A 12,306-nucleotide genomic window follows, 5' to 3' on the forward strand; every position below is an offset into this window, starting at 1 on the left:
ATTAGTGGGATCAAGGCTCTCTTCTTACCACCATCTACTTTGGTAACTGCTAGACTTCTTTCTTCACTGTTAACCATGGCTTAAGGTTAATACTTATTTGTGGGTTTACTTCTAGCCACATTGGAGTAACTGGTACTGACTTTGAACTTTTACTGTAAAGCAACGACAAAACTGGACAAAATATATGAAGCAGCAGTGCAAAAAAGGATAATAAGTCATGACCAAATAGTGTTTATCTCAAGAGGGCAAAACTGGATTAATATGAAACAATCAATGCAGTTCATCTTATTAGTATAGCAAAAGAAGAAGCTAAATGATTATCTCGGTAGAAGCAGAAAAGCATTTGAAAAAAATTCAACAAACTTTATATTAGTTTTACTTTATAATATAAAATATGTATATTATATTATATTATATCTTAGTAAACTAGGAATACAAGGGAATGTCAACCTGGTAAAGGACATCACTGAAGAATCTCTAATTAAAATCATTATTGACGAAAAAGTCTTTCCTCCTTAAGATCAGGAAAATGACACTTCAGTTTTCCATTGAATTGGAAATCCCCCAGCTAGTGCAGTAAGACATGAAGAAGATGCAAAAGGTATGTGGATTGGAAAGGAAGATATAAAACTATCAGTATGCATAGATGACACAATTGTATACATAGGTAACCCTAAAGAATTGACTTGAAAGCTACTGGAAGTAATAGGCAAGGTCTGAGAAGAATACAAGGTCAATTAAAAAAAAAATCAGTTGTGGGGCGCCTGAGTGGCTCAGTTGGTTAAGTGTCTGCCTTCAGCTCAGCTTCCCAAATGTATGCATGTTCATGATCCCGGGGTCCTGGGATTGAGCCCCCTGTGACGGGCTCCCTGCTCAGCGGGGAGTCTGCTTCTCCCTGTCCCTCTGTCCCTCCCCCTGCTCATGCTCTCTCTCGTGCATGCTCTCTCTCAGTCTCTCACTGTGTCTTAAATAAATAAAATCTTTAAAAAAAATCAGTTGTGTTTATATATTCCTAGCAATGAATAATTGGGAAAGACATTTAAAAACTATTTAGAATAGCATAAGATATCAAATATTTAGTGATAAATTTAACTGAAGTGTAAGACTTATATACTAAAAATGATATAATGAGAGAAATTAAAGAAGATCTAAATAAATGGAAAAATTACAATGTTCATAGATTGGAAGACTCAACATTGTTGACTTGACAGTTCTCCCAAAATTGAGCTATAAATTAATAGCGATTGGATTCCCAGTAGGCTTTTTTTCTTTGCAGAAATCAACAAGCTGATTCTAAAATTTATTTGGAGGACTTCCACTTCTGTGATGGCCAAGTAAGCTCTGATTGGAACCATCCTTCTGCAGATAAAAATAACAAACTATAGACAAAATGCAGAAAGTTTCTGGAGATTTTTTATTTATTTTTTGCTTGGAAGAAGGGAATGACATTGGGTGTTTTTTTTTTTTCTATCCTATGGCTAAATCTCAGTGTCTTACATGCAAGGAAGCTAAAACTCCGCAAGCAATTCAGCAATCTTTCTGAGGACAGAGATTGGGGCTACCACAGCTGCTGGAATGTGAGGAAGAACATTTTATAAAGGAAAGAGTCACAGATGAGGATTCTTACATTCTGTATATTTATAGAATAATACACTCAGAATACATGGTTTTTTCAAGGGCACATGGTATGGTCAGCAAGACCATATACTGGGCCAATTAAATAAGTCTCAATTAAAAAAAAACATCATATGGAATATAATCTCTTTCCACAGTGGAATTAAATTTTACATAAATAGTTATTAGATATCTAGAAAAACTCCAAATATTTGGAAACCAAATAATTAAACAACATACTTAGTCTGTGGATCAATAAAGAAATTACAAAGGAATTTATTTATAAAAGTCAGTCATTGACCTAAATCTCCTACATTTCCTTAAGGTAAAATTGTTGTATAATTGGGGTAATGAGCAGTTTTCCGCTAGAACACTTAAGTGCATGAACCATAGTAGGAAAATTGGATTAAAAGATATATTGGACTGCATTAAAATTAAAATCTGCTTTTTGAAAGACATCATTACGAAAATGAAAAGACAAGAACAGACTGAGCAATATTCACAGTACATACATCTCACAAAGGACTTTTTTTTCAGAGTAAGTAAAGACCTCTTCCAACTCAATAATAATAAGACAAACCAATTAAAAATGGAGAAAAGATTTGAACAGATCTTCCACCAAAGATATATGAATGACCAACAAGAATATGAACAATGCTTAATACTAGTAGTCATTGGGAAAATGCATTTTAAAACTACAAGACACCACTCCCCACCACTTAAAAGACAATACTGTGAGGGGTAGTTGGAACTCTTATCCACTGTAAATGTAATGTAATGCAAAATGGTACAACCACTTTGGATCACAGTTTGGTATTTTCTCATGGAGTTAATCATCAGTGCTACCTCTAGGTATTTTTCTATGAGAAATGAAAATCTATATCTCCACAAAGACATAAATACAAATGTTCATACCTGTTTAATTCATAATAGCTTAAAACTGGAAAAAACCCAAATGTTCATCAACAAGTGAGTGATAAACTACAATATCCAGCTGAAGAAATGATACTGAGCAATAAAAAGAAATGAAGTGCTGATACATTCAACAGTGTGGGTGAATCTGAAAAACATAATTTTGAGTTAAAGAAGCCTGACTCCATTTAGTTGGAATTCTAAAGTAGATAAAACTAAATCATAATGACAGAGAATAGATCACAGGTTGATTTCCAGGGAGCTTTTTGGGCTGATGGAAATTTGTATATCTTGATTTTCATGGTGGTTACATAGGTGTATACATTTGTGAAAACAGCAAACTCTACACTAAATACGGGTTTATTTTGTTGTACCTGTCTTATATTTCAATAAAGTCACTAAGAATAACCTAAAGGAAAAATGCATAGGTGTTATTTAGACCTAGAATATTTAAGATTGATGAGTTTATTAAGATTTTGGTTTCAGTGTAGATTAGTCCTTGTCATCAATTTCAGAAGTATAACACGAAATACTCACAGCTTACCTGATGTGTTAAGTGGAAAGAATGTAGATGCGGAAGAAAAGGATGTTGCTCAGTATCCACATTTAGTATGAAGTTTTCTTTTTTTTTTTTTAAGGCCAAAACAGGCTAGTTTTTCTCAAATATTATTGGAAACCTCTGTTCAAAAGAAACTCCAAATTCAGGTGGAGGGATATACTGTTTAGAGCTCCACTTGTGGTAATTTTGACCTTTAGCATCTAACACAGGTCATTGATGTCTTGAGTTGAATTATACGCCCTCATGATTGAGAGTCACCAGAAACAGCAAACAGAAAAGATAGCTAGGATGAATGTAAAACCTTAAGAATTCACCAGGCAGGAAACTTGTGTATAAAAATAGCATAGGTAATTGACATCTTCTAAAATACAGTGAGGTATTAATACAGGATTTCAAGCAACTTCTTGTGTTAATGGATATAAAAATACAGTTAATTAGACTTTATTTTAAGTCTGTAAATGGCATTTTTAGTAGAATCTAAGGTCTGGAGATTAAACTATTGGTTGTATGGCACAGTTAACTTGGTTGAAGACTATATAGGAATTCTTTGTATTATCCTTGAAATTTTTCTGAAGGAGAAAAATAAATCTGAAAATAAAAAGTTAAAGGAAAAAACCTCTGGCACAAAGCTATACAGAAAATGAGCAAAGCCCATCACTGCCTCATGGCTAGCTAACCATTCTTATTTGGGGTTGAAGATAAAAACAGGCTCTCTGGGATGTGTTCAGACCGCCATTAAACTTCTCTCAACCTGCCTGTGTCTCTTACTGGGTTTCCCACTTGTGGCTTGCCCTATTGGGTCTTTAGTGGTGAAGGAAACAGGAAGGCATTACGAAATAAACCCAAACACATAGGTTAACATAAAGAAGGGGGACTCATGGACCAGAGACCAGAGACTCCCATGATCAGAAATCAGAGGCAGCTGTGAGGGATGGAATTAACTGACCTAATAGCACTTTCACACTATTTCACAACTTTCTACTAAGCTAAGACCCTCAAGCAGGTCTGAAGGAATCCTGGATTCATGGTGCAGCCTTGCTGTGGCAGCAGAAACCAATTTCTCTGGAGGAAAACATTAACAGTCCCAAATTAAAACTGAGCAGTGAGCTCACAAAGATTAACAGAGAGAAAAGAAGGCAAGCCACCATGACTGAGAGTCAACAAAAACAACAGTTTTCTGATTCATAGTATAGACCAGCTACATATGGGATGTTTAAAGAAATAAAGCATGTATTAATCAAAAGATAGCTGAAAAACTTTTGTTATTAGACTTCTTTGATTTGGGAGGGGAAATGTAACTTTTAGAATTTCTTTTTTTTTTTTTAAGAGAGCAAGAGTGTGCGTACGCATATGCAGGAGCTGTGTGGGGAAGGGCAGAGAAAGAGGTAGAGAGAGAAAATCTTGAGCAGTCCCCATGCCCAGTGTGAGCCCAATAGGGGGTTCAATCTCACAAACCTGAGATCAGGACCTGAGCCAAAGTCAAGAGTCAGACGCTCAACCGACTGAGCCACCCAGGTGCCCCAGAAATCATTTGAAATTAAAAACCAGAATAAAAAAAATGCAACCCATGCTTATCCACACCAGAGAGATGTAGAACACTAAGAAGTTGTGTATAACAGGTGTTTCAGAAAATGCAGACTTAGAAGTATACCTAAGAAACTCTTGAGTCTGCATCAGTAGATATGTGTATGAATGTCTCATAATAGCAATATTTGTCATCATGGCAGAGAAACTGGAAGCAACCTAAATGTTGTTCACAGGAGAAATTGTGATATTTTATATCACAGTTATGAAATATTACACAACAGTGAAGTGAAAATAAATGAACTATAGCTATAAGCAACAACATGGATGAATTTTATAAATGTAATGATAAGTTAAAAAAACTAGTCCCAGATTCACAGGTGTTTATATTATACTTTATAACTTAAACTTTAGTTACTTATAATCCTCTGTATATATCAAATAAGAAAATGAAGTCTAAAAACTATTTTGAGCAATAGCAAGATCATTGAAATGTTATTTGATAAACCATTTTAAGAATAAACAGTTCTGATTTTGCATACATTTTAATTTTAAAGTGTATCTTACTGTCATTCATTAGGCTGGTGAGAAGCAGAATCAGTGATGATGAAGAACATTAATGGAAGGTAGAGGAAAAAGCCTTGAGAAAGAAAAGTCCCAAATACAGAAATATACAGGACTTAAGCTAAGTTGGTAATACAGTTGATATTAAGAAGTCTTGTTCCAATCTATGGCTTTGTGCTTCTGCTTTTGGCCATCACTGAAGCTAAAGAAAGCTCTTAGGCTTTTTGACATTATGAACTAACATGGTATTCAAGGATGAAAAATTCAGCTTTAAAATAGTTTATATGTTTTAAATAGGTCTGTTGTTTTTTTTAAGATTTTATTTATTTATTTGAGGAAGAGAATGAGAGACAGAGAGCACGAGAGGGAAGAGGGTCAGAGGGAGAAGCAGACCCCCCGCCGAGCAGGGAGCCCGATATGGGACTCGATCCCGGGACTCCAGGATCATGACCTGAGCCGAAGGCAGTCGCTTAACCAACTGAGCCACCCAGGCGCCCTAAATAGGTCCGTTTCTTACGACGGTATGAAAAGTGCATCTGGTGATGCACTGGATGAACTGGAATCTCCAGAATGTAGAAGGCCTTTTTTTTTTTTTTTTGAGGCAGACAAATGACCAACAGCTTAATCTCTTTCTGATGTCTGCTTTCTATATGAAAATCTACAGAGCAAAGAACAGAACTTTGAAAATGTTGTAATGACAGGAGATTTGGATCTCAGGATTTGCCAAGCCTACTCCTAGATAGTGTGGAAGAAAATAAAGGTATAAAGCATAGGACTTGCCTTCGTGGAATTTTTAATTTAGCTCTCATCAGATAAACTCAGGGAAATGTAATTGGCAATACCAGGCAGTTTAAACTACAAATGGATAGCACAGATAAATGAATCCCCTAACTGCTCAGAAAAGAAGAAAATGTTTAGGACAGAGCAAAGAAGGCTTTGTTCACTAAGGAAGGATTTGAATCAGGCCTTGAAAGACAGATGGGGTTTAGATGGAGTGATAGCAAGAGCAAAGGCAAGGAGATGGGGAAGTGTGATTGTATTGGGTTAGCTGGGTTGGAAGATTTGGTTAGGGCAATAGTGAGACTTATGGGAAAACGATTCCTGACAGATTTTAAATGGTCTACAGGACAAGGCCTGGGAATTTGGACTGTAGTTCTACTGGGGATAATTTATAGCCTAAATTGGGAATTTTAACTTGTCATTTGATACAAATTTTAACAACGGATGCTTTTTTAAATAGTTCATTAGAAGGGGGAATAGTTCTGCTTTTTATAGTATTTCTTTGTTCCTTTATTGTGAAGTCAGCCTGACCTGGGTAAGCATCATCTGATTTGGCTTGAGTGTAGCCAAACAATTATGGACTCACAAAGAGAGGTCTGAGTTGCCTTTGATTTATATGCGGAAAAGCAGCTATCTGAAAGCCCCTTCCTTCATGTTTAAAGGAGCAGACTGGCTGGCTGTCATATAAAGGATCCCAGTGACCTCTGGAAGAAGATTATTGGAAATGTGCAGTGATAAGAGTGAAAAGGAAATTTGTTTTTAATAGAAACAACACTCCAGATTTTCTTTGAGGGTGTTACAGAATTTTCTTTGCTGCTCTTCTGGGAATGATGGCAATGTTTCGTGAATGCCATATACATAGCGTGTCATGATATTAAAATTTACTTTTTGGTGTGAGTTACAGTGGTATTCATTGGCTATTTCATTTCAGTTAACTGAGTTTGCTCAGATGTTAGATTATTACAGTTCTTTTTTTAGTATGAGTCTGAGCACCAGCCCAGGTGGCGTATCTTAAAGAGATACGCCTCCTCCTGAGGTGTGCAGAGCAGTCTTCCTTTTGCTCTCAAAATATCTGTCAACACTTGCCGACGTGGATTGATTCTTTAACTTATAAAACACTGTAACTATAAGTAAGAGATATTACTAGAGTTTATTTCAACTTTCGTAGTAATAATATTTCTGTATTATAAATTTATGATATAAATATTAATAATGTTAATAATAAGTAATATTATAGAGTATATAGATATTGTACACTTATAAAAGCTTACTGGATCAGTGAATCACCTTTCATAGGTTCTGGTCAATGAGAGTTGAGAAATGAGAGAACTTCTCTTAAGACAGTTGCACAAATGTTATCACTTATATTTGAGTTGTTTCTGACCTTTGTCCGGAAGGGTGAAAATGGTGAGAATTCCATCTCATATACAAGTGTATGGTTGCAAATGACACAGCATTCTTTTTTTTTTTTTAAAGATTTTATTTATTTATTTGACAGAGAGAGAGAGAGACAGTGAGAGAGGGAATACAAGTAGGGGGAGTGGGAGAGGGAGAAGCAAGCTCCCCGCTGAGCAAGGAGCCCGGCTGAGCCACCCAGGTGCCCCATGACACAGCATTCTTTAGCACTGTCCTAATTCTCAAAGTGCTGCAAGTTGAACACACCAAATTTCTTAAGCTTCTTCTTTTTTAAAAAACTGGATTTTTAGCCAGCAGTCGTACTTCTGTGAGGCACTATTTCATCAAATTACTTGAGTTAGCAGACTCTAAGTAAAAATAAATGGACTTAAGAAAAGATAGCATATACAATTGTATGATTCCACTTACCTGAGGTACTTAGAATAGTCAAATGCATAGAAAGAGAGGTAGAATGGTGTTGCCAGAGAACGGAGAGTATTGGGGAGTTGATGTCTAATGGGTACAGGATTTCAGGTGCAAGGTGGAAAGAGTCCTGGAGATCAGTTGAACAACCATGTAAATGTACTTAACTGAACTGTACACTTAAAAAAATGGTTAAGATGGTGGGCTGCCTTGGGGCTCCTGGGTGGCTCAGTCGGTTAAGTGTGACTCTGGATTTCTGCTCAAGTCATGATCTCAGGGTCCTGGGATTGAGCCCCAAGTCGGGCTCCACACTTGGCAGGGAGTCTGCTTGAAGATTTTCCCTCTCCCTTTGTCCCTGCCCCGCTCATGTGCTATCTTTCTTTCTCTCTCTCTCAAATAAATGAATAACTCTTAAAAAAAAAAAAAAAAAAAAAAGATGGTGGAGCACCTGGGTGGCTCAGTTGGTTAAGCATCTGACTCTTGATCTCAGCTCAGGTCTTGATCTCAGGGTCATGAGTTCAAGCCCTGCATTGGGCTTTGTGCTGGGCATGGATCCTACTTAAAAAAAAGAAAAGGTTAAGATGATAATTTTTATGTTATATGTATTTTACCACAATTTAAAAATTAATTACAAAGGGAAAAAAAGATAGCACCTACAAAGGTCAAAGATATGACATTTTAAGAAATAAATCTATCTTAAGTTTGCAAGACCTCTATACTAGAATCTACAAAACATTATAAGAGAAAGCAATGAAGACTTAAATAAATGGGAGCATCTGCTATGTTCATGGAGGACTCAATATATTAAAATTTCAAGTCTTCTCAAAATAACCTACCTAATCATGCAATCCTTAACAGAATCCCGGAGTTTGACTTTTTGTTTTTGTAGTTGTGTTGCTGTTGTTTTTTGATTTTGTGGAGCTCAAGCTTACTTTAAAATTCATATGGAAATGTAAAGGGCTAAGAATAGCTAAGGCAGGCATGAAGTACTGAGGTGGCATATATATGTTGCCAGATAGCAAGCTCTGTTATAAAACTGTATTATTTAACTATATTATTGCTTATCGTATTGTGGTCCTTGGACTGTCAGCATCAGCATCACCTGGGAGCTTGTTAGAAATGCAGTTTCTCAACCCCTTATTGAATCAGAATCTCTGGGGTTGAGGCCAAAGAGTCTGTGTTTCAACAGTTTCTCTACGTTATTCTCAGGCACTTGAAAGTTTGAGAAACACTGAATTAAGACATTTTGACATGAGAAAATATGAACCAACCAGTAGAACAGAGAGTCCAGAAACAGATCCAAACCTACATGGCTCATCTGATTTATGACAAAGTTGGCTTTCAGTACAGTGGTAAAGAGTAGGCTTTTCAATAAACGGTACTAGATGATTTATATCCATATAGAAAAAGCTATCTTAACACCTATATCATAACTGTATATACAAAAATCAATTCCAGACTGGATATGTAAAAGTGAAAAGCAAAACTGTAAAGCTCTTAGAGGAAAAAATATGGGAGGACGTCTTTGAGATCTTAGGACAAACAGTACAATAAAGCTCTAGCCATAAAACAAAAATGATAAATTGGACTACATTAATATTAAGCACTTCTCTTTATCAAAAGATACCATTAATATTTGTAAAGCACTTAGACCACTGCCTTGCCAGCACATTGTATGTGTTACATGAATGTTTGTCAAGAGTATAAATAATATATTACCCTCCTCCAACAAAAAAGTACTTGTGTTCAGAAAATACCAACTTAACAAATTATTAAGAAAAATTCTGACAACCCAATAGAAAAAACAGGCGAAGGATTTCAATAGGGACTTAATAAAGAGATATTAAAATGGCCATTAACATATTAAAAGGTGCTCAACTTTATTAGTCGTTAGAGAAATGCACACTACAACCATAATACAATACGACTACATACCCACGAGAATGGCTAAAATGCAAAACAGACAGTATTGAGTGTTGTAAGGATGTGAAGCAGCAAGAGTTCTCTAATATTTCTAGTAAGAGTGTTGAATGGAATAACCTTTTAGAAGATTGGGAGGAACTATGGAAGCTAAATGTATTCATACTCTGTGACCTTGCAGTTTCACTCCTAAGTATATACCCAACAAAATACTTGGGCACGTTCACCTAAAGAACATGTCTTAAAGTGTGCGTAACCGCACATTCTGGTAGCACAGCTAGACTGTTCATAGCACATTTGTATTAGCCCCAAATTGGAAACTGCATAAATGCCCATTAGTGATATGGTGGTTAAATAAATTATATATTTATATAATGGAATATTATACAGCAATAAAATGAATATTCTACAACTGTGCAACTATGTGGATGAATCTTTCAAACATAATGTTGAGCAGAAGAAATCAGATACAAAAGAGTACTCTGTGATTACATTTGTGTAATGTAGAAAAGCACGCACACTGATCTCTGTACAAGTCAGGATAGTGGTTACCCTTACAGAGGGGCAGGAAATGACCAGAACAGAGAACAAGGGGGACAGTAGGATGCTGGTAATTTTTCTTGATCTGAGTGCTGGTTATATATGTCTGTTCGGTCTGTGAAAATTCATTGTGCATCTATATATTATATAATATATAAAAATGTTTTAATAAAAAAATTGGATCTAGTAGCCATTTCTTCAAACTGAAAAATACATGAAAAGAGTCACATAGGACATTTACATTCATGGTCAGATGAGTTGCAATGGTCATTTCCAATATGCTGAAAGAACAGTATATTTAAGAAAATGAATAAAGCACCTTTTCTCAGCACATTTTAACCAAACTAACATTTCTTATATAAAATAGTTTCTTTCTGTTAATAATTTCATTCCAGTTTCCTGTAGGGATATATTAAGTTCATTTAAGTGTTTGAATCTTTCTTCCATGTAGGCTATGTGAAGATAAATTATGAACTTCCAAACTTATCATTTGTATTAGTGCTTTGCTTGGGAATAATCTGATTTATTTCTTTAAGCCTACCAATGCTAGAAAAGCATCAAGATGCAGGATGACCCACTGATGACTATATGAAAAAAGTGACAGTTTCTTGCAAAAAGCTCAGAAGCATCAATCACAGCTTGTTCTCACAACACATTTTTTTAAAAAGATTTTATTTATTTATTTGAGAGAGTGAGTGAGTGAGCGAGCATGAGTGGGAGAAGGGGCAGAGGGAGAGGGAGAAGCAGGCTCCAGCAGGGAGCCTAAGGCAGGACTCGATCCCAGGACCCAGGGATCATGACCTGAGCCGAAGGCAGACACTTAACCTACTGAGTTACCTAGGCGCCCCTCACAACACATTTTTGCTATGTATCTAGATGATTTGTATGTTTTTGCTTATTTTAACAAAGACAAATAAATGTAATGTTTTGGTTGTAAGGAGTTCTCTGGTACAACAGAGATAGAACAGTATGCTGTATTGTGCAACCAGTTGTTCTCAAGTTAATGCTGTCTAAATATTTCACCAAATACCAGGATGGAGCTACCAGATACCCTCAAGTCTACAAGGATGTGGTTTAAACATAGTGGGACATTACGTGGGTTTGTGTTATTTGGGAAGAATTCTAATAAATTGAGTATTTGTACAAGGGAAAAGCTTACCGCTGTGCATAGCTTCTGTTTGCAGTGCACAGGGCTAGCCAGGATTAGGTATTTTAGACTTTTTTTTTTTTTTTTTAAGATTTTATTTATTTATTCGTGAGAGACAGAGAGAGAGAGAGAGGCAGAGGGAGAAGCAGGCTCCCAAGGAGCAGGGAGCCCGATGCGGGACTCGATCCCAGGACACTGGGATCATGACCTGAGCCGAAGGCAGACGCTTAACCATCTGAGCCACCCAGGCGCCCGGTATTTTAGACTTTAAGACGACTAGTATCAGTGCCTTTTTAAGGGGGCGAGTGGCTAAGGTGTGCATTGGCAGGTTGAGCACTGCCAGAAAGCTTAGGTGGAGTGGTCACAGGTTAATTTGTGTTTTGAGTAATTTCCCTTTTAAGGGTGTTGATGTACTCCGTGCCTTCAGAAAAGTGGCACCTTATTCCCCTAGAGGGTGAATAAAATCCTGCTTAAGAGCTGCTGTTGTCAAGGCCTCCAAATCAGTAAGGAAGAAGTAAAACTTTCACTACTTACAGATGACGTGATACTGTATATAGAAAACCTGAAAGACTCCACCAAAAAACTGTGGGAACTGATAAAATCAGTAAAGTAGCAGGATACAAAATCAGTCTACAGAAGTCTGTGGCATTTCTATATACCAATAATGAAGCAGCAGAAAGAGAAATTTAGAAAACAGTTCCATTTACAATTGCACCAAAACCCATAAGGTACTTAGGAATAAACCTAACCAAAGAGGTGAAAGACTTGTACTCTGAAAACTATAAAATATTGATGAGGGAAATTGAAGAGGACAAAAAGAAATGGAAAGAGGGGCGCCTGGGTGGCTCAGTTTTTAATAAGCATCTGCCTTTGGCTCAGGTCATGATCCCAGGGTCTTGGGATCGAGCCCTGTTTCGGGCTTGCGGAT

The 12,306-nt window shown here is 36.5% G+C and overlaps 1 protein-coding gene across 13 annotated transcripts in view; it reads left to right on the plus strand.

Annotated features, from left to right (window-relative positions):
- Positions 1 to 12,306, plus strand: part of TTC27 (tetratricopeptide repeat domain 27) — a 168,388-nt gene that overhangs the window by 44,667 nt on the left and 111,415 nt on the right. The window lies entirely within an intron of this gene.

This window comes from Mirounga angustirostris, unplaced genomic scaffold (genome assembly GCF_029215605.1).
Source record: "Mirounga angustirostris isolate CCGP_5_RB_7025 unplaced genomic scaffold, mMirAng1.0.hap1 SCAF_10, whole genome shotgun sequence".
In the NCBI taxonomy this organism is placed as follows: domain Eukaryota; kingdom Metazoa; phylum Chordata; class Mammalia; order Carnivora; family Phocidae; genus Mirounga; species Mirounga angustirostris.